Source organism: Chelonia mydas, chromosome 1 (assembly GCF_015237465.2).
Source record: "Chelonia mydas isolate rCheMyd1 chromosome 1, rCheMyd1.pri.v2, whole genome shotgun sequence".
NCBI lineage: Eukaryota > Metazoa > Chordata > Testudines > Cheloniidae > Chelonia > Chelonia mydas.
The window spans coordinates 155,573,613-155,592,686 of NC_057849.1; the positions used below are offsets into that span (position 1 = coordinate 155,573,613).

The 19,074-nt window shown below is 41.6% G+C and overlaps 1 protein-coding gene across 9 annotated transcripts in view; it reads left to right on the forward strand.

Annotated features, from left to right (window-relative positions):
- ZBTB21 (zinc finger and BTB domain containing 21) overlaps positions 1–19,074 on the forward strand; it is a 45,125-nt gene that overhangs the window by 7,195 nt on the left and 18,856 nt on the right. For 2 of the 9 annotated variants that reach the window (XR_005226058.2, XR_006287936.1), the window contains exon 2: positions 11,583–11,649. The exons of 2 other annotated variants lie outside the window; for them this stretch is intronic. The gene's annotated coding sequence lies outside the window, so the exon portion shown is untranslated. Of the gene's footprint in view, positions 1–8,669; positions 9,097–10,265; positions 11,650–17,485; positions 17,633–19,074 lie in introns of those variants that run through there. 5 more of the 9 variants (XR_006287938.1, XM_037903547.2, XM_037903531.2 and 2 more) reach the window with 5 other exon arrangements.

Sequence of the window (19,074 nt, forward strand, 5' to 3'; positions counted from 1 at the left end):
AGAATCAGGATTAGCCCCTTGGTTTAGACTCTAGTACCAGTCTTCCCATCCCCATTTATTCCATAAGCAGATTTGGCTTCCATTGTGTTAGTTTACAATGCTTAGTTTACATAGCCAACAGGGAGACAGATGAATCAGCTTCCTTTATCTTACTCAAAACCTGTTAGTCAACCTTGCCTTGATTTAAACATATGTTTAATACATATGCACGACTTCATAAATATCCATACCTACATCATTCGGTGATTGAGGATCAATGTGATTCCAGCTTTCGTTTATGATCTCACATGACGGTCTTTATAGATAAATATTATCACAGCAATGTGTTGAGTGTCATGAATTTGTCAGGCCTGTTGGGCTACTGTTACAGAACAGTGAACCCTTTACCAGTTGGCACGGAGGGGTTCTTAGGGTCGCACCTGAACCATCTTTGTTAAAATAAGTAGATTAGACTTTTTCGATCTATATTCGTACCTACATCATTCAGTGATTATGAGGCTCAATGTGCCTGTTCTCCAATCCTGTAATCCTTCTCGTGGCTCCTCCCTGAATCCTCTCCAATCTGTCAACATCCCTCAAATTGTGAGCTTCAGAACTCCTAGATGAGTGCCCTACCAACCAGGCTATAGAATCATTCTCTCTCTCTCTCTCTCTGCCCCAATGACTGTTCCTGTCATTATTAATGACTACAAATTACCACTTCTAAAGACAATAACATCATCTCCAGACATTTTTCAAATGGCACCTAAGTCGTCCCAAAAAAAGTTTTGGTGAAAACTATTCAATTAACTCTTTATCGCATTCACAAATAGCTTCAGGTCACTCAAAATTGCATTTTTCATTGAATAAACTATTTGTCCAAAAAACTTAACTTAGCTCTAAGGCACACACAAATACTAAAAGATTAACGTGTAATGTATTTATTGGTCTGAGTTTGGGATGGCTTCATTGTTCAAAAGTAGCAAAGCTGCATTCCAAACTCAGGTAAATAAAGCCTTTATTTCACCACACACCATCATGTACTCTATATTTTACAGAAAAGCTATTTTATATATTTGTAAACTTTTAATGGTGTTGTGTGTTTTTTGTTTGTTTTTGTTTTTGTTTTTGTTTTTTTGGTAAAGCTTTGCTTGTAAATCCAGGGTTGTCTTAATACCATTAATCCAATTATACAGGCCTCAGAGAGAGAAAGATGGTGGGGGGGGAGTACTAATATATTTTTTAAAAGCCTCTAAAATGATTTAAAATAGTTTTTCTATAAAGGTAGGACACTGCATTTTTTCAAGGCCAATATTTCATGACAAGTCAGATGAAATGAACACTGTACAACACTGAAAAGCCTGGAATCACAGTTTTCCACTGGCATAAGGACAGTTTTTCTTTTTCCTGATTGTGTGAGATATTGGATTTTAAAGTCACCTGTCAAGGAGTGTAATTTATGTAGGAACCCATAGTAGTGTAAATTTGGAAGACTAGGCTACGTTTTGGGCAAAAGGAAACTCTTGTGATAGATGCTATTTAAAAAATAAAAAAAGCCTATTTGAAGCTGCTCAGTTTTTTTTCATTTTGGTAGTCTCAGAATGTAAGGATTAGTAATAGACTGCAGGTGCAAAGGGCAAGATGCAGTTTCTCAGATGGTTGTAAAATTTAGCATATGGATGGCATTGTCATATTTAGTATGAATAGATGGTGAATTGGTGTGTGTATGTACAATTAACACTGCATTAATGTAGTTTTTTTATTAAGCTTGAAGTTAAAATAATCAAAAGTTTAAGGTTCCAATAGCAATGTTAACACGGGGGGGGATGAGAGAGATTTGTACAAATAAAGTCAATTTAACCATTAAAGCAGGAGTAGCAAATGCTACAATATAGGAAGAGCTGGTAGCACTGCCTATAAAGATTGCCCAACACTTCCCCATTATAAGTCCCTGTTTTTGTTGCTTGTAACTTTGCCACACTTTAACAGTTTGAACTGAAATATTTTGTGCTGGATTTCTCCCTCAAGATGAATGATTTTGTGGCAGCAGAAATTTGAGTCAAAATGATTTATCTGTTTCTGAGAATGAGGCAAGACAAAAATAAGTTGTATGTACATGTTAAAGTTCTTGTGACCTTTTATTTTAGAAACTCCCAATCCATTAGAGCAGGAATTCAAAATTAGGCAGGAGGAGGCCTTTGTGTTAGGGAGGTTCCTTTTTCCATTCCCAAGAAAATAGACCTAAATTGCGCCAAATTATTAACCGTTGAAGAATTGCAGTCTGCATATGCTCAGTAGACATTTGCTAGAGCTTCACAGTCAAATGCCAAAGATTCTGTCTGCATGTCAGCCCAGGGCATAGCAGGACTTTCCCCATCACTGCAGGTGTGAGCTGCTGCAGACTCTGCCAAAGCTGGGGCCCAGGTTTGTGCGTCAGAACGGAAAGCAGGGAACATTTCTCTTCTCCTGTGCCATCGATACTTTCCCCTTTGCTGGGCCCAGGCAGTGTTGAAGAGGAAGCTACCTGATTCAAATTCAGAGGGTACAAGAGCTGGACTGGGAGTGAGAGGAGGGAAGATAGGAATAGATAGGGACAAGGAGCCTGGGTTGGGGAGACATGGGACTGAAGGATGGCATGTAAACTGGTAAACTGGGACTGAGAGTTGGGATGTGGCGGAGGCTGGGGAACAAGACTGGGAACCAGGGGATTGGAGTATGGAGATAGGAGGGAGAGACAAATCTGATCGGGATGCAAGGTCTGGGAAGACAACTGGGACTGGATGGACAAAGAGATTGGGACAAGGAACCAAGAAGGTGGGTGGGGATAAGGATACTGAAGCTCAACGAGAAGACTGAGTCTGGGAACAGGTATGGTGAGGGGGACAGTGAATGGAGGCTGAGATGGGAGAAATAGTAGGACAGATTAGAGAGGAACTATGGGGGAACTGGGACTGGCTGGCCGAGGAGAGTGGACCAGAGATGAAAAAAGCCTATGGAGTGGAGACAGACTGGCTGGGTAAGGAAAATTGGACTGGGATGAGAGGCTAGGATAGAGCCAGGGACAAACTGTAAGAGAGAGCAGAAGTGGTGAAGCTTGGGGGAAACGGGTATTATGCCCCCTGCCCCAACCCCAGGATAAAGTTAGGGATCCCGGGTGGCGGAGTGGACCAAGGGAGGTTCTGGATTCAATGTCTGGAACCGAAGTAGGAGAAATCAGGCACAAGGGGATCACTTATAGGATGAGGAACGAATTAGCTTTTATTATTTACAGCTGTCTGGCACCTCTGGATAAGTCCAGGAGCCAGCTTCAGATCAAAGAGAAGGGGCTGCTCACCCAACTGCTGTTTGACTCCACAAAACTGCCATCAGCCTCCTGCAAAGCCTCTGTTATCCTGTGACCATTCCCTCAGGGTTACTGCCAGTAGTGGCCACAGCCATCCTTCAATTTGGTCAGTCAGGACCAAGATCTCTGAAGGCCTCCCACTCTGACTGCCATAGGGTCAGCCACTCCTTATGTCTGCTCTGGCCCTTTCTAGATACAAGCTAGAGGACTTCCTGCAGATTCTGTCTGCATACCCCAGGAGTTAGGCTTGTTACACAGGCAAAGGGTCCTGTTGGGAAAAATAGTATGTAATTTAAAGACCATCTCAGAATGCATACACGTAAGGGGGTCAAATTAAGGCAATCTTAATTCTGGCATTTCTTAACTTTTGAGTGCTTGACTTTGCCACCTTAATAATGTTCTGTTAACATAGCTTGTGTGTGTATAATATATATGAGAGTGAGTTAACATTGTATAGAAAACAAAGATGTTTTTAACCTATTTAAGATACTACACATCACTGAAAACTATTTGATGCCAAGTGTGAGCTTTCTGAGTTCAATTGGCTATGAGCTATTTCCATGGAGCTGGAAATTACTGATGATCAGAATATAAAATAAATTAGGGTTTTTTGGTCACCTTCATACCAGTGGCAATGATTTGTGTTAAATTAAACACCTTTCAGTAGACAGCAAGAATGGAAAATTTCAGGCCAAATGGAGAAATTTTCACAAAGTTATGAGCAATTAATAATTATGAGTCACATTTATTATCACTGAAGTTTTGAAATTTTAACAATAGTAGTTGCTAATAGTGACTTATAATATTCTTCAGTTTTGAAATACACAAATGAAAACTGTTGACTTTCCAGATCTGCAAAGTACCATTATTAACAGTGAGTGAAGGCTCATTCAGAAGGCTGTCACCTTCTAAATTAGTGAATTGTTTCATAAAAAATAATAGTACTTGCACCTTCCATCTGAGGATCTCAGAAAACTAATTCTCTACAAACACAGCAAAATCCTTCATCACAGATGGAAAAGGGTGTAACATACTCTGCTTTAAAATCCATCCTCAGTTCAAAGGAGATCTCCTCCTCAAACCTGTCCCTAATGGCTCTCTGTCAGTGTAAGACCAGTCTCCATAAAGCAGTCACGCCCCTCCCCCCGCCAATGATTATGAAATTTGGGACAGCAGGTCTTTTTTTTTTTTTTTTTTTTCACATAGTTGAAAGAAGGGAAATGTATTTTGTACTGTCTTCACTGAATGAAGTTTTTATGTGTCATATCATTCTGGAGCAGATCATGTACATCTCAAAAACTGAGTCATTCAAGGAACGAGAAACAAAAGCTTGTTTTTATGTTAGGCACCTGCTCCACTCTCCTATGTTTTTTCTTTTTTCTTTTTCATAATATTGTGATTAATCTCCCCTACCAAATTTTACTCATCTGAAATGGATGAAGAATTCCGTCATTTTGGATTATTTAAATCTCTCTCTTATGTTGAAGAATTTTGTTGTAGTGCTTCAATGAAACATTAAAATCTTGCTCCCTAATTTAATTAAAAATCCCCTTTATTTAAATTGTCACAAATTGAAAGTACACCCTATGGAAACCTGTTTCCCACAGTCTACATTGAATGAAGGTTTCAAAAATACTTCAATGTGAGCTCTGATCGTAGGGCAATTCATGTACATTTCTTAAACTGAATTCTTTAAGAAAGGCAAAAGCATTTTGGGGCACCTACTTCACTCTCCTCCTCTTTTTCTACATTATCTTCAAAAGCAATTAAAATAAGCAGTTTTAAGAAATCTCTGGCAAAAATGCCTTTAAATATATGTATGCATTTTTTTCCTAATTTTAGGATACTTGTTTCTTAATTTGTAAAACTTTTATTAGATTAGTTGGAGGTATTATTAAAGGCTAGTGTTTACAGTGGTATTTCTCATCTTTTCATGTACATGCATAATTTCATTAACATTAATTGAAAGCACCAACTGATATTTATCAGTGGCAGGAGCTAACTTTGGGTCCAATTCTGTTCACATTGAAGTCAATAACAAAACTCTCATTGTGTTCTGTAGGAGCCGGGTAGGGTCCTTTGTTATAATGTATTCTGGTTATATTGGACACGGAGTAAGAACACAATTTCTACATCTCATAGAATTTAAAGTTTCAGAGCAGCAGCTGTGTTAGTCTGTATCCACAAAAAGAACAGGAGTATTTGTGGCACCTTAGAGACTAACAAATTTATTTGAGCATAAGCTTTCGTGGGCTACAGCCCACTTCATCGGATGCATAGAATGGAACATATAGTAAGAAGATATACACATACAGAGAACATGAAAACGTGGAGTAAGAGGTTAATCAATTAAGATGAGCTATTATCAGCAGGAGAAAAAAAATTGTAGTGATAATCAAGATGGCCAATTTAGACAGTTGACAAGAAGGTGTGAGGATACTTAACATGGGAAAATAAATTCAATATTTGTAATGACACAGCCACTCCCAGTCTCTATTCAAACCCAAGTTAATGGTATCTAGTTTGCATATTAATTCAAGCTGGGCAGTTTCCATCAGATCACCTAATCTGATTTACATGTACAGGCCACTAAATTTCACCCAAATCCCCCTATATGAAACCCAAAGACTAGTGTCAAGTTTCCTTCCCCACTCTGAACTCTAGGGTACAGATATGGGGACCTGCATGAAATACTCCCTAAGCTTATTTTTACCAGCTTAGCTTAAAACTTCCCCAAGGTACAAACTATTTTACCTTTTGCCCTTGGACTTTATTGTCGCCAACACCAAGCATCTAACAAATATATAACAGGGAAAGAGCCCGCTTGGAAACATCTTTCCCCCCCAAAATCCTCCCAAACCCTACACCCTCTTTCCTGGGGAAGGCTTGATAAAAATCCTCACCAATTTGCATAGGTGAACACAGACCCAAACCCTTGGATCTTAAGAACAATGAAAAAGCAATCAGGTTCTTAAAAGAATAATTTTAATTAAAGTAAAAGAATCACCTCTGTAAAATCAGGATGGTAAATACCTTACAGGGTAATCAGATTCAAACATAGAGAATCCCTCTAGGCAAAACCTTAAGTTACAGAAAGACACAAAAACAGGAATATACATTCCATTCAGCATTTTCAGTTGAAAAGACAACAGAGACAGAGAGAACCTTCCCCCCCCCGCTTTGAAAGTATCTTGTCTCCTCATTGGTCATTTTGGTCAGGTGCCAGCGAGGTTATCCTAGCTTCTTAACCCTTTACAGGTGAAAGGGTTTTTCCTCTGGCCAGGAGGGATTTTAAGGTGTTTACCCTTCTCTTTATATTTATGACAACTAGTTTCCCCAGGACTGAAATGTTTTGGGCTAACTAAACTATGAGCCACAGGCAGAAAACAAGAGAGATGCAGATGCCACCAGTGCCTGAGACCCCTGCAGTGGCAGGGAAATGATTAAATGAAAGATGCCCAAATGATCCCAGAAGGTGAACCATGCCCCATGCTACAATGGAAGGTGAAAACCCCTTGAGCTTCCTGTCAAACTGAGCTGGTGGAAAATTCCTTCCTGACCCAAATCTGGGATCTGTATGACCCTGGGTGCGTGAGCAAGACAGGCATCTAGAAAGACACGCCAGCCAGGCATTTTCTGCATGACCTCAGAGCACTGGTCCACCAGTGTCCCATCTTGAGCTATGACCAATTTAAGTTGCATCAGAGGAAGGAGAAGATTAAAAAAAAAAATGCATCAAGCCAATTGAGGGGGCGGGGGGAGGCCCCTGCAGATGCCTGCCTGAAGCCTGATATTTGATTTTAGTCACTATCCTAATACAGAACTACAAGTGTTATGAGCCAATACATGTTTGTTTCCCACACATATGGAAAAGAACACTTGTTTAGAAAATATGCAAAGGAGCTTGTTCAAAAGTAACTTTTATTTGGAAGTGGAGGGGAATGTCCCTCATATACCTGTGTGACAAAATTCCTGCTCTACCTTAGTGGGTCTTGTGCTTATTGGTGGATTTGCTCGCCTTGGAGCTTCACGGCAGCACTCAGCTTGGCCGTTTTTCTGAACCCACAGTCCAGCCTGCCCCTTTTGTTGGGTGCTTTCAGAGCGGGGAATTGTTGGTGACACTCGGGTGTGGCACCAGGTAACTCGAGGGGGTGGCAGACCTTGAGAGTCGATGAAGCCCCCTCGCTCTGGACCACCAGGTAACTCGGAAGGGTGGAAGACCACGAGAGTCGAGGAAGCCCCCAGCCCCTTGGCCCCCAGCTCTAGGCCCAGGCAAGCTTGAACGCTTTCCTCCCCTGAAGCTAATGAAAAAACAATTGTGATTGGTTGCTGTGTTACACATTGCATATGCTGCTGTTTTTACTTTGTAAGTGTGTTTATGCAAATAAAAAAATACCTTTTTTGCTTCAAAAAAAAAAAAATTACTCTCCTATAGCCATCTGGCCCGACCCTGTCACACCTGTCATAAGGATTAGGTTCTCCCAATTTACTCTAGCATCAAACCACCAGCTATCTTCCCATTACCAACCATATCATCTGTCACGGCTACCACTATTTTGCCCCTGGCTCAGGACAGCTGGATGGAGTTTCCTTTGGAACCCATCAGACTGCTCTTACATCACTTAAGGGGAGGAATCACAAGAGAGAGAGATGAGGTGTTTTTCCCAGAATCCTCTCATCCCTCAGGTTGTAGTTCCTTAGGCTTGGTTGACACACTGTTTTTGTACCTATTTCAGTTAGGGGTATGATTGATTGATTTAACCAACATAGTTATACAGGTACAAACCCTAGAGTGGATATAGTTATACTAAGATAAAAAATGTCTTGGACTGGTATAGCTTATTCCCCTTCCCATATGAAATAAGCAATACTAGTATAACTTTGCTCAGACTGGGGAGGCAGAGGGTGTGTTGTACTGTGGTAACAATACTGGTATAGTTGAAACAGTAAAACTTTGGTGTGTAGACATGCCTTTTAATGCAGGGGTGGGCAAACTTTTTGGCCCTAGGGCCACATCAGGTTTGTGAAACTGTATGGAGGGCCGGGTAGGGAAGGCTGTGCCTCCGCAAACAGCCTGGCCTCCGCCCCCATCCACTCCCTCACACTTCCTGCCCCCCGGGAACCCCTGCCCCTCATGCAACCCCCTCCCCTCTCTCCCCCGCCCCCTTATCATGCCACTCACAGCGGCAGGAGCTTGCAGCCACGCTGCCCGGCAGGAGCGGCAGGCCAGAGCGCTGGTGACGCGGTGAGGCTGCAGGGGAGGGGAGATAGTAGGGGAGGGACCAGGGTCTAGCCTCCCCAGCCGGGAGCTCAGGGGCCAGGCAGGATGGTCTCACGGGCTGTAGTTTGCCCAGCTCTGCTTTAATGTGTAGTGTCAGTTTAAGAGAGAAAATGATGTAATTTGAGCTATGATATATTGCTTCAGATTTTATTGAATAGCCTTCCCCATATGCTTGAGGCACACCCATTAAGGGGTACCTACAGAGGAGGGAAAATTGGGCTTGTGCCCCTTTGTGGAATCATGATGCAAAAATAAGGCCTGTTTTTTCTACTTGTTTTAATATTAGAATTTCAGGTCTTATATATTAAGGAAGACTCAGTGATGACTAGAGTGTTAATGAAATGACAATTTCATAAAAGTCAAGAGTGAAAATTGAGCAACTGAGAGAAGAAGGAATTTTTAGACGGCTTAAACTCCTTTGGTTTTTGTTTATATCTTTTTAACTTCAAATGATAAATGTTTTGGATGAGGATTCGATACACTTTCAACTGAGGTATTGGAACTCACAGTAAACATCTATTGAAACCATGTTCTAAGATTTATAAGAAGTTTATTTTTCAACCTTTCTGGTTTCTTCTTAATATATCCTAAAGAAGCAAAAAAAAAGTTAAAAGCTCAATATTTTAAATATCCTTTACATGTCACCTTGAAGTCGCTGTTGCTTGCTTTTTTTTCCCCCTTTAAAAAAAAATACTCCTGAAAGCCCCAGTTCTGATTTGCTATTCATTAAGCTGAGGTGGAAAAGTGCTCTGCACCAAGTTGTGTATGGCTTAATATATCAGGATCTGAGTTATTCCTTCCCAAAACTACCTGGGGGTTCTAATATAAGTCACACTTGTAAATGCTGCTTTGTACGTGTACAGATAGAGATTTAAAACTGTTATGTTTATAAATATAAATTGACTTGTTACTTCTTACATGGATTGGACGGTGTCAAGGTTCCTTCCCCACCCTGAACTCTAGGGTACAGATGTGGGGACCTGCATGAAATATCCCCTAAGCTTATTTTTACCAGCTTAGGTTAAAAACTTCCCCAAGGTACAAACTATTTTACCTTTTGTCCCTGGACCTTATTGCTGCTGCCACCAAGCGTCTAACAAAAATAACAGGGAAAGAGCCCACTTGGAAACGTCTTCCCCCCAAACTCTACACCCCCTTTCCTGGGGAAGGCTTGATAAAAATCCTCACCAATTTGTACAGGTGAACACAGACCCAAACCCTTGGATCTTAAGAACAATGAAAAAGCAATCAGGTTCTTAAAAGAGAATTTTAATTAAAGAAAAAGTAAAAGAATCACCTCTGTAAAATCAGGATGGTAAATACTTTACAGGGTAGTCGGATTCAAACATAGAGAATCCCTCTAGGCAAAACCTTAAGTTACAAAAAGACACAAAAACAGGAATATACATTCCATTCAGCACAACTTATTTTATCAGCCATTTAAACAAAACAGAATCTAACGCATATCTAACTAGATTGCTTATTAGCCCTTTACAGGAGTTCTGACCTGCATTCCTGCTCTGGTCCCGGCAAAAGACAACAGAGACAGAGAGAACCCTTTGTTTCCCCCCGCTCCAGCTTTGAAAGTACCTTGTTTCCTCATTGGTCATTTTGGTCAGGTGCCAGCGAGGTTGTCTTAGCTTCTTAACCCTTCACAGGTGAAAGGGTTTTTCCTCTGGCCAGGAGGGATTTAAAGGTGTTTACCCTTCCCTTTATATTTGTGACAGACGGTGTCGGTAGAAAGAGACATGCAGAGGTTCAGGAGTCTGGTGTGAGCAGTAGGCTGCGAGGATGTAATGATTTATCACTCACCCAGCAATAAAAAGGGAAAAATTGGGCGGGGGAGGGGATAACAGGTACTTACAAGATGGAAACAGAAACAGCCAGCTGTAAAATGCCCACTTCATGCATGTACTTGGCTCTGAAGAATTTAAAGGGCAACCTGAAAGGCTTTCGAGAAGAAAAGGATCCCATATGATGATAACCCTGTAGTGGGAACCTGTCCTGTCTTTGGAATATCATAGCTCTTATCTCCTCTTTAATATAGCAATCTCCTTTTTCCCAGGAGATTATAAAATCTCATTTTTATTCAACTGGTCAAATACTAATAATCTCTGCTGACAGCATACTTAAAAGCCTAAGAATGTTTTCCGTAATAATTCACATGGTAATAGTAGCTGAATTCCTGTTTCATTACATTTTGGAGAAAGACAGAATCCCTAAACTGAAGGGAATAATAACAATAAATTTCATTCCAAATCGCTCAAAATCCTTTCCTAAATTATAGTTCAAATAGTACAACCCCAAACTTACTATATAGATTCAAAGTTTCTCTTTACACCCAGAAGGAGACTCTTTTTTTTTTAAATATCGCATTACTGGTGATGGGGAAAGCATCAGGTTGTATCTAATCCATATTGCAATTTAATAAGAGTGGTGTCTATCATAGAATATTTACATAGCAAAATAAACAGAACTCCCTTCTTGTGCATCTCGAGTCTCCTGATGAATAACAGGAGAGTCATCTTTTCTGGTGATATGGACATTTTAGCCACAACCACGTTAATATGAGTGACTTATTACTACTAGTGTCAGTCACAGGCCACATCTGTCCCTCACTAGAGCTAACTGAGGGCATGTCTACACTACAATCTTAAGTCAATTTAAGTTTGAAGTCGACATCCAGCCGTTACAATAATTAAGTCAGTAGTGCGTGTCCACACCACACTTCTTATGTCTGTGAAGCACATCCTCACTAGCAGCACTTGCATCCGTGCTGAGAGCAGTGCACCGTGGGTAGCTATCTCACAGTGCAACTTACCGCAGGGGGTTTGGGGAAGGGATTGCAATGCCTCATGGGACCAAAACATTTTTTCAGGGAGGACTGGGAACATGGCTTCAGTATCCCAGGGTGAAGCTTTCTCCATCCCTCCCTGATCTAAATTGCAACGTATAATGTTTCACGCCTTTTTTCAAAAGGACGGCATAGCTGCATGTACGCCATCTCCTGAGAGGCATGGATCCTGCACAGCTGTGCACTATTGTGGTGAGTATTACAAACACCGCGTATCTTATCCTGCAGTATTTCCAGAGTCAGGAGAGGAGTCGCCATGTGTAACATTGCAATGTCCTTCAAGCAGCCCTGCTGGAAGCCATAGAATGAAATAATTCCCAGTTGCTGCTGGCAGTCCACTGAACACAGTGGAGCGCCGTTTCTGGTTCCAAGAAACAAGCAGTGACTGGGGATCACATCGTTATGCAGTTATGGGATGACGATCAGTGGTTGCAGAACTTTCATATGCACAAGGCCGCTTTCCAGTAACTGTGTGCAGAGCTCTCCCCAGCCCTGCAATGCAACAACACTAAAATGAGACCTGCTCTGGCAGTGGAGAAGTGAGTGGCAATCACTGTGTGAAAGCTTTTGATGCCAGACTGCTACCAGTCACTGGGGAATCAGTTTGGAGTTGGTAAATCCATTGTGAGGGCTGTTGTGATCCAACTATGCAGGGCCATTTATTGCCTTTTGGTAAGAAGGGTAGTGACTGTTGGTAATGTGCAGAACATACTGGGTGGTTTTGCTGCAGTGGGGTTCCCTAGCTGCAGTGGGACGATAGGGATGTGTGTGCCATCTATCTTGGCACCAGACTACCTTGGCAAAGAGTACATAAACAGAAAGGGATGCTTTTTAATGGTGTTGCAAGCATCAGTGGATCACCAGAAGCCTTTTACCTACATCAGCGTGCAGTGGTCAGGGAAGGTGCATGATGCCTGCATCTTTAACAACACGGGTCTGTTCAGAAAGCTGCAAGTGGGGACTTCCTTTCCAGAACACAAAATAACCATTGGTGACTTTAAAATGCCGAAACTGATCCTGAGAAAGGCAGCCTACCCCTTGCTCTCATGGCTCATGAAGCTGGACACTGGACACCAGCAAGGAACAGTTCAACAATAGGCTGAGCAAGTGCAGAATGGTGGTTGAATGTGCCTTTGGCCATTTAAAGGGTCACTGGTGCAGTCTGTTTACTAGCTTAGACTTCAGTGAAAGCAATATCCCCTGGTTGTAGCTGTCTGCTGTGTGCTCCATAAAATCTGTGAGACAAAGGGTTAGAAGTTTCCCCAGGAGTAGGGGGTAGAGGCAGATAGTCTTGTCTGCTGATTTTGAGCAGCCAGATACTAGAGCAATAAGAGGAGCACATCATGGAGCACTGTGTCTCAGGGAGGCTTTGAAAACCCGATTTAGTAATGACCCCTAGTAATGTGCGCTGCTTCTTGAATTATGCCTTCCCTTACTGTGAACCTTGCTGTGCCTGCTGGGTTTCTGTCTCCAGCAAATGCCCTCTGTTTCTGTAGTTTCCTTGTACCTCTCCTTCCTCCGTGGTGTGAAGTAATAAAGATTATTTCATTCTCAGGACCTATAGTTTTATTGCACAAACATATTGGAAGTGAAAGATCAGGAAAATAATAAAAGGAGTACTTGTGGCACCTTAAAGACAAACAAATTTATATGAGCATCTCGAAGAGTCTCTAAGGTGCCACAAGTACTCCTTTTCTTTTTGCGGATACAGACTAACATGGCTGCTACTCTGAAACCTGTCAGGAAAAAAATGTAACCTGGGACAGTCATTTGAATAAAATTTGGAGGGGAAAAACACTGTGATCTTTTTTTTTAAATACCATGGCCTTGCCTGTCAAAGATCATTCTTTGTGCGCCTTTTATTCCTAGTATCCTCCCCCGGTGTGGAGTGGAAGGAATATAGCTTTTTCCCCCTGGCCTCCTGGAGCATGAGGGGGAGGTGAGAATACAGTGATGGAGGAATGCTGTTTTGCAGGGGCTGTAGAGGGAGTCTAACCTCAAGGTGTTTTTCGTGAAGGTCTACCAGATGCCTCAACATGTCCTTCAGAATCCCCAGCATCTCCTGCTGTGTGCCATGCCATGCTCATGCTCCTGAGCTGCTCTCCTGCTCACAATGTCCATGTCCAGTTTTTCAGATAGAGAAATCCTCCATGCTCTCTGCTCAGTGTCAGCCATCCCAGAGGCGTTCATAATCTCATTAAACACGTCATCACGTGTTGTCTTTTGTCTTCTTCTAATCTGAGACAGCCTCTCCGCCGGTCTGGAGGACGAGCTAAAGGCCACACTTTCAGCTGTAGGACATGAAAGCACAAAGCAGTCATTGTCAATCCATAATCAGGGTCTAGTGCACAACTAATACATAAAAATCCTCCTTATTCCACTGAAGTCCAAGGCAGAACATTTTCATTGATGCAAGGTATTCATTGAACTGGCTTGCTGTACCAGGCATGATGAGTAGGGCCTGGGGACATGGGCACCAAGCGACTGTCTGCAGCACTGGGTGGGCAACCCACGGCAGGAACGCAAGTGGCATTGGCCACCTGCCCTTTGTAACATGGACTTTGTGTGGCGATCGGGGGCCACCATTGACCTTCCCAAACTGCAAACCTTGGCAAAGGCAGTGTGGTGGGGGAAGTTGCAGCGACCAGAGTGCACAAGAAAATTTCCCAAACCCTCCTCTACCCGTCCCTCATTGCGCTGCTGCTAGCCATGGCCTGAGGCTTGTGATTTCTAAGCTCAATGCCTACCCCTGCCACTCACACCACCAGCATTCAGTGGTGCTGGAACAATTTTTATAGTGTGCCGAGAGCCACTGAACCAAACTGTAAACCCTATGTATAATGGAAACCACTTCAAGTCAGGGGGTGCTGCAGCATGTCTGGGAAACCGTGAGGGAACAGAAAAGCACAATGGGGTGGGATCACATGCACTATTGTTTTCAATTGCTCGGACTGCAATGAAAACTGCCACCGTCTCCCCTAGATGACCCAAGCTGATATCACTCTCCTGAAGGTCACAGAGACAGCAAGGACCTCATTCAGTACACAGAATAGACAGAGCCCAGAGAATTGATCAGCATTCTATAGTGAAACTGTTATCTGCAGGATCCCTGCCTCCGTTAGTGCAGAAGTTGGAAGGTGTGTAGTGGATGAGTAGGGCCTTCATTTTCAGTTTTCATTTTATTTAACTTTTCCTGGGAATTTATCCGTGTTTATTGGTACACCAACAAAAAGAGATGAAAATTGGTGAAAAAAACTATTACTAATTTTTTCTGGGTAAATATCAGGGTTTATTTTGGTGGACAGGGGAATAAACTATTCAGCAGATTAATGCTTTGATGAATGGAATTCAATGTGGTTTGCTGCAGAACTAAAACAGAACTCAAAACACAATGCTACCTCTGAGTTTAAGAAAACAATACATCTCTAATCTCCACATAAAACTTTTCCTTTGAATAAACAGTTTACTGTTGTTGACTTAAAACTATTAGCCTATAAATATTTGTGTTTAATAATTGAGCCACACCATTTGCAGTGCATACAATCAACTACTTCATTTTCTCCTGTTTTTGTTTTTTTTAAACTTTAGAGGACTTCCTTTTGCTCTGAAACGTATTCTGATACTGATTTTCATTTTCTACCCATTTTAGTGTTTCAGGTCTTTAAACCATTATCTGCTAACAGCTTGAAATGTGTACGTGGTGAGCATGAGATTCATCAGTACGTTCAGATGTGCACGCACTTCAGAGCTTGTGTGTGTGCCTGTTTGTTGTATCTTCTAGATCAGTGGTTCCCAAACTAGGGGCGCTGCTTGTTCAGGGAAAGCCCTTGGCGGGCCGGGCCTGTTTGTTTACCTGCCGTGTCTGCAGGTTCGGCCAATCGCAGCTCCCATTGGCTGCGGTTGGCCACTTTCAGCCAATGGGAGCCGCAGGAAGTGGCACGGGCCAAGGGACGTGCTGGCCGTCGCTTCCCACAGCCCCCATTGGCCTGGAGTGGCAAACCGCGGCCACTGGGAGCTGCGATCGACCAAACCTGCAGACACAGCAGGTGAACAAACAGGCCCGGCCCGCCAGGGGCTTTCCCTGAACAAACAGTGCCCCTAGTTTGGGAACCACTGTTATAGACTAATACATAGCCATACTTCAACAGGCAGCTTTGCATTTACACACAGACTAATGTATTATCGTAATACATGTATCTCATGCAATGTGTTTTAATTTTCTAATAAAACAAGTTATTTTTTGTATATTTGAATGATACAAAAGTAGGGTGGAAATTGGAGGGAAAATGAATAATACTTTTTGTAAAACCCAGGATTTTTTTGGTAAAAATCAGTTTAAACTGAAAACGAGGGGGCTTATGAATGAGGTAGGGAACTGCAGAAAGAGAAAGGTGGACCCATGGCTGAGGAAGTTGAATGCTGCCCTGGAGAACTGGATTATATCCCTGCTACAGAGCTCCTATGTGATGTTGGGCAAGCCACTTAAACCAAAATGTTCATAGTTGGCCATTAAGTATGTGTTCCTCATTTTCTGGGTATTCAGTGTGTGACAACTGGGGTCTGACTTGCAGAAGTGGTGACCACTCCTAACTGTATCCTAAGCCAATGGGAGCTGTGCTTTGAAACATGTAAAGTGCTACGAAAATGCTAAGTACTCTGTAAAATCAGGTCCTAGTTGTTTATAATTGGGCAATCAAAATTAGTGGATGCTTGACTATCTTGGTCTTAATTTCTCTGTGCCTCCATCCACCATTTTACTGATGGAAAAAATACTACCACATCATCTCATAGGAGTATTGTGAAGATAAATTCATTAGCGTGAAGCAGTCATACTGTGGTGATCGGAACCACAGAAAAACATGAGAAAATTAATAATTTTGTATTCAGTGTAGTGTTGGATGATGTAGCGTAAATAAAGCAGGGGCCACACATTGGATGCTGAAGATAAAAATATTGAATAATTGTTCATTTAGTGAGCACTATCCGTCCTGTGCACTCAATCAGGCAGAAGTCTTGTGGGAAAAGTAGTATGTGATCAAGTAATTAAACACTGTACTATAATATAGGTAACCTGATAGGCCCCTGTGTCCTGGGGCAGTTTGCACAGTGATAGCAAACTTACACAGTGTATTTTTAGATGAATATTTGCCAATTCTTTCCCTCGGATGTGCATTGTTGCACAAGGATTTCCTGAGACCAAATACACTGTGATTTGCTTAATGATTTCTGTGGCACGTTAATACTGGAACATATAGGAATAAATAGTTTTTGTTAAGGATCTTATCAATCCAGGAATATTGAAACAAAATTGTCTTTTATTAGTTGTTGCTGTCTTCATGATCTGGTGTCAATCGTCTTGATTTTGCCACCTGCATATTTCAGTGATGGGCTTAATATTAGAAATATTTAAGGGAGAGAGTTTCACAGACACCAGCTCTGTACTGGACATAATTTCAGTTCAGGTGATGAAATGGAATTCTACTGTTTTGCTCATGGTATTAGGCAGACTATGGTGTGTGTTTGACATAATACCTATAGGATTGATGAGTCCTGCTTCCTGCAGTGCACTGAACATCTGTAGGTTCAAGCCCTGGGTGAGGCCAATGTAAAACCTTTTGAGTTTCAAAGGGGATTTGATTGATAAAGAATGATAGGATAGGAATAATAGTTAATGCTAGTCAATCTGGTTTTATGGAAAACCTGATTTCACTGCTTGAGATTACAAGTTTGGTTGATAAAAATAACTGCCTAGATGTAATATACTTAGACTTGTGTAAAGCATTTTACATAGTACTGCACAATATTCTGATTAAAAGAGTAGCACTGCACAGTATTGATAAAGCACCTGTTAAATGGATTAGGAACTAAGTGACAGATTTCAAAGTAGTCTTTTATGGCGAATCGTCACTGAGTGGAGGTGGTTTCTAGTGGGGTTCCACAGGGATCGGTACTAGGTCTAATGGTATTTAACATTTTCATCAATGTTATAAATATATCATTCAAGTAAATATAAAATCACTTGTCATAGGGTGGCACTAGCCCTTTAAGATGGAAGAGGCCAGTGTACCTGTGATTGATGTGCTGACTCCCAGTTGGGCTTGAAAGTGGACACCAGGGCCCTATAGGGAGGAAGTTGTCAGGTGAGATCAGCAATAGTTACCAAAGAAAATGAAAAGTAAGTGTACAGTCTAAATCTTAAACCTTATTAAACTAGACAGTATTTGGGTCAAGCAAATTTTCTCACCCTACTGGATGTTGTAGGTAAGTGACAGTTCTTAATACACAGGCTTCCCCTTTAAGCCTGGGACCAGTCTACTCAGTTCAAGTCTTTTGTCTTCCCAGCGTTCTTGTTGCTTCCAGCGTAGGTGGAGGAGGAGAAAGGCAAAAGCATGGCGCCACTGTCCCCTATTATATACCCTCAGTCCATGTGCTTGGAAAACAGTAGCCCAGACATGTCCTGGTGGGTTTTGCTGAGTCACAGGGTTGAGCAACCCTGCATTGTGTGGCGCTTCTCTTACAGAATTGTAAATCCCTTGTTTACAACTCCAGCGCTGATTACAAGATTAAAAAAAAAAGAAATAGTATTTTTAATTCACCTCATACAAGTACAGTAGGGCAATCTCTTTATTATGAAAGTGCAACTTACAAATGTAGAATAATTTCTTTACATAGCTGCACTCAAAAACAAAACAATGTTAAAGTTTAGAGCCTACAAGTCCACTCAGTCCTACTTCTTGTTCAGCCAATCACTAAGGTTCCAGGGTGCTGCTCTGAGGAACAGAGTGCCACACAGGTCATACTATAGAAGGAGGTATTGTATCCCAGAAACCAGTGACCCTCAAAAGGATCTAGGGGCTATAGGGGGCAAGCAACTCAACATGAACTTCCAGAGTGATGCTGTCTCAAAAAGGCTAATGCTATCCATACATGTGTCACCTGAGGATTTGAGCAATACAACTTCATGGCATGCAACAATACAGCGAGGAAGAGCCATTCTAGGACCCTGCTCAAAGGCACCAGGGCACCAAGTTCATCTGTTGCTGGGGGTCAAACCAGGGAGTGTAGTTGGTTGGTACACTATATATTGAAGTCATGACAGAAAAACACTTGGACTCCATTGTAAAACTGAAATTCCCAGAAAGACAGGATACGTGGCCTCTCAATTACAAGTAATTTTTTTTAGTAATACACTTCCAAAGTTGTTAATATATACTTTTTGCCTTGCCCTTAAATGTAAGCAAATATGAGAGTTAATTACACCAGTCTTCATCAGAGACAATTAAGCAGGATAGTTTTTCCCCATCATTTTTAAAAAAGCAACAAAAAACTTTAGCCTGTTCAATTAAAAGGGTACTGTCAAGGTTGTTTAGCCTCAAAAATGAGTTACATTTAAAAATTAACCCATATTGTAAGTCTCAGACTCAGAATTTTAGCAATATTTTTTTAATATGTCTTTGCAGAAGTATTGGTAGGAAAAAAAACTTCCTTCACGCTCAGTCAACTTATTGAGTATTACTGTGTAAAGAGGAGTAGGCATATGCTAGCTACAGGAAAAGAACATAGTTGCCCTTATTGGTCAGATATAATCTTAATGGAGAGTGGTTATTTAAGGTGCAT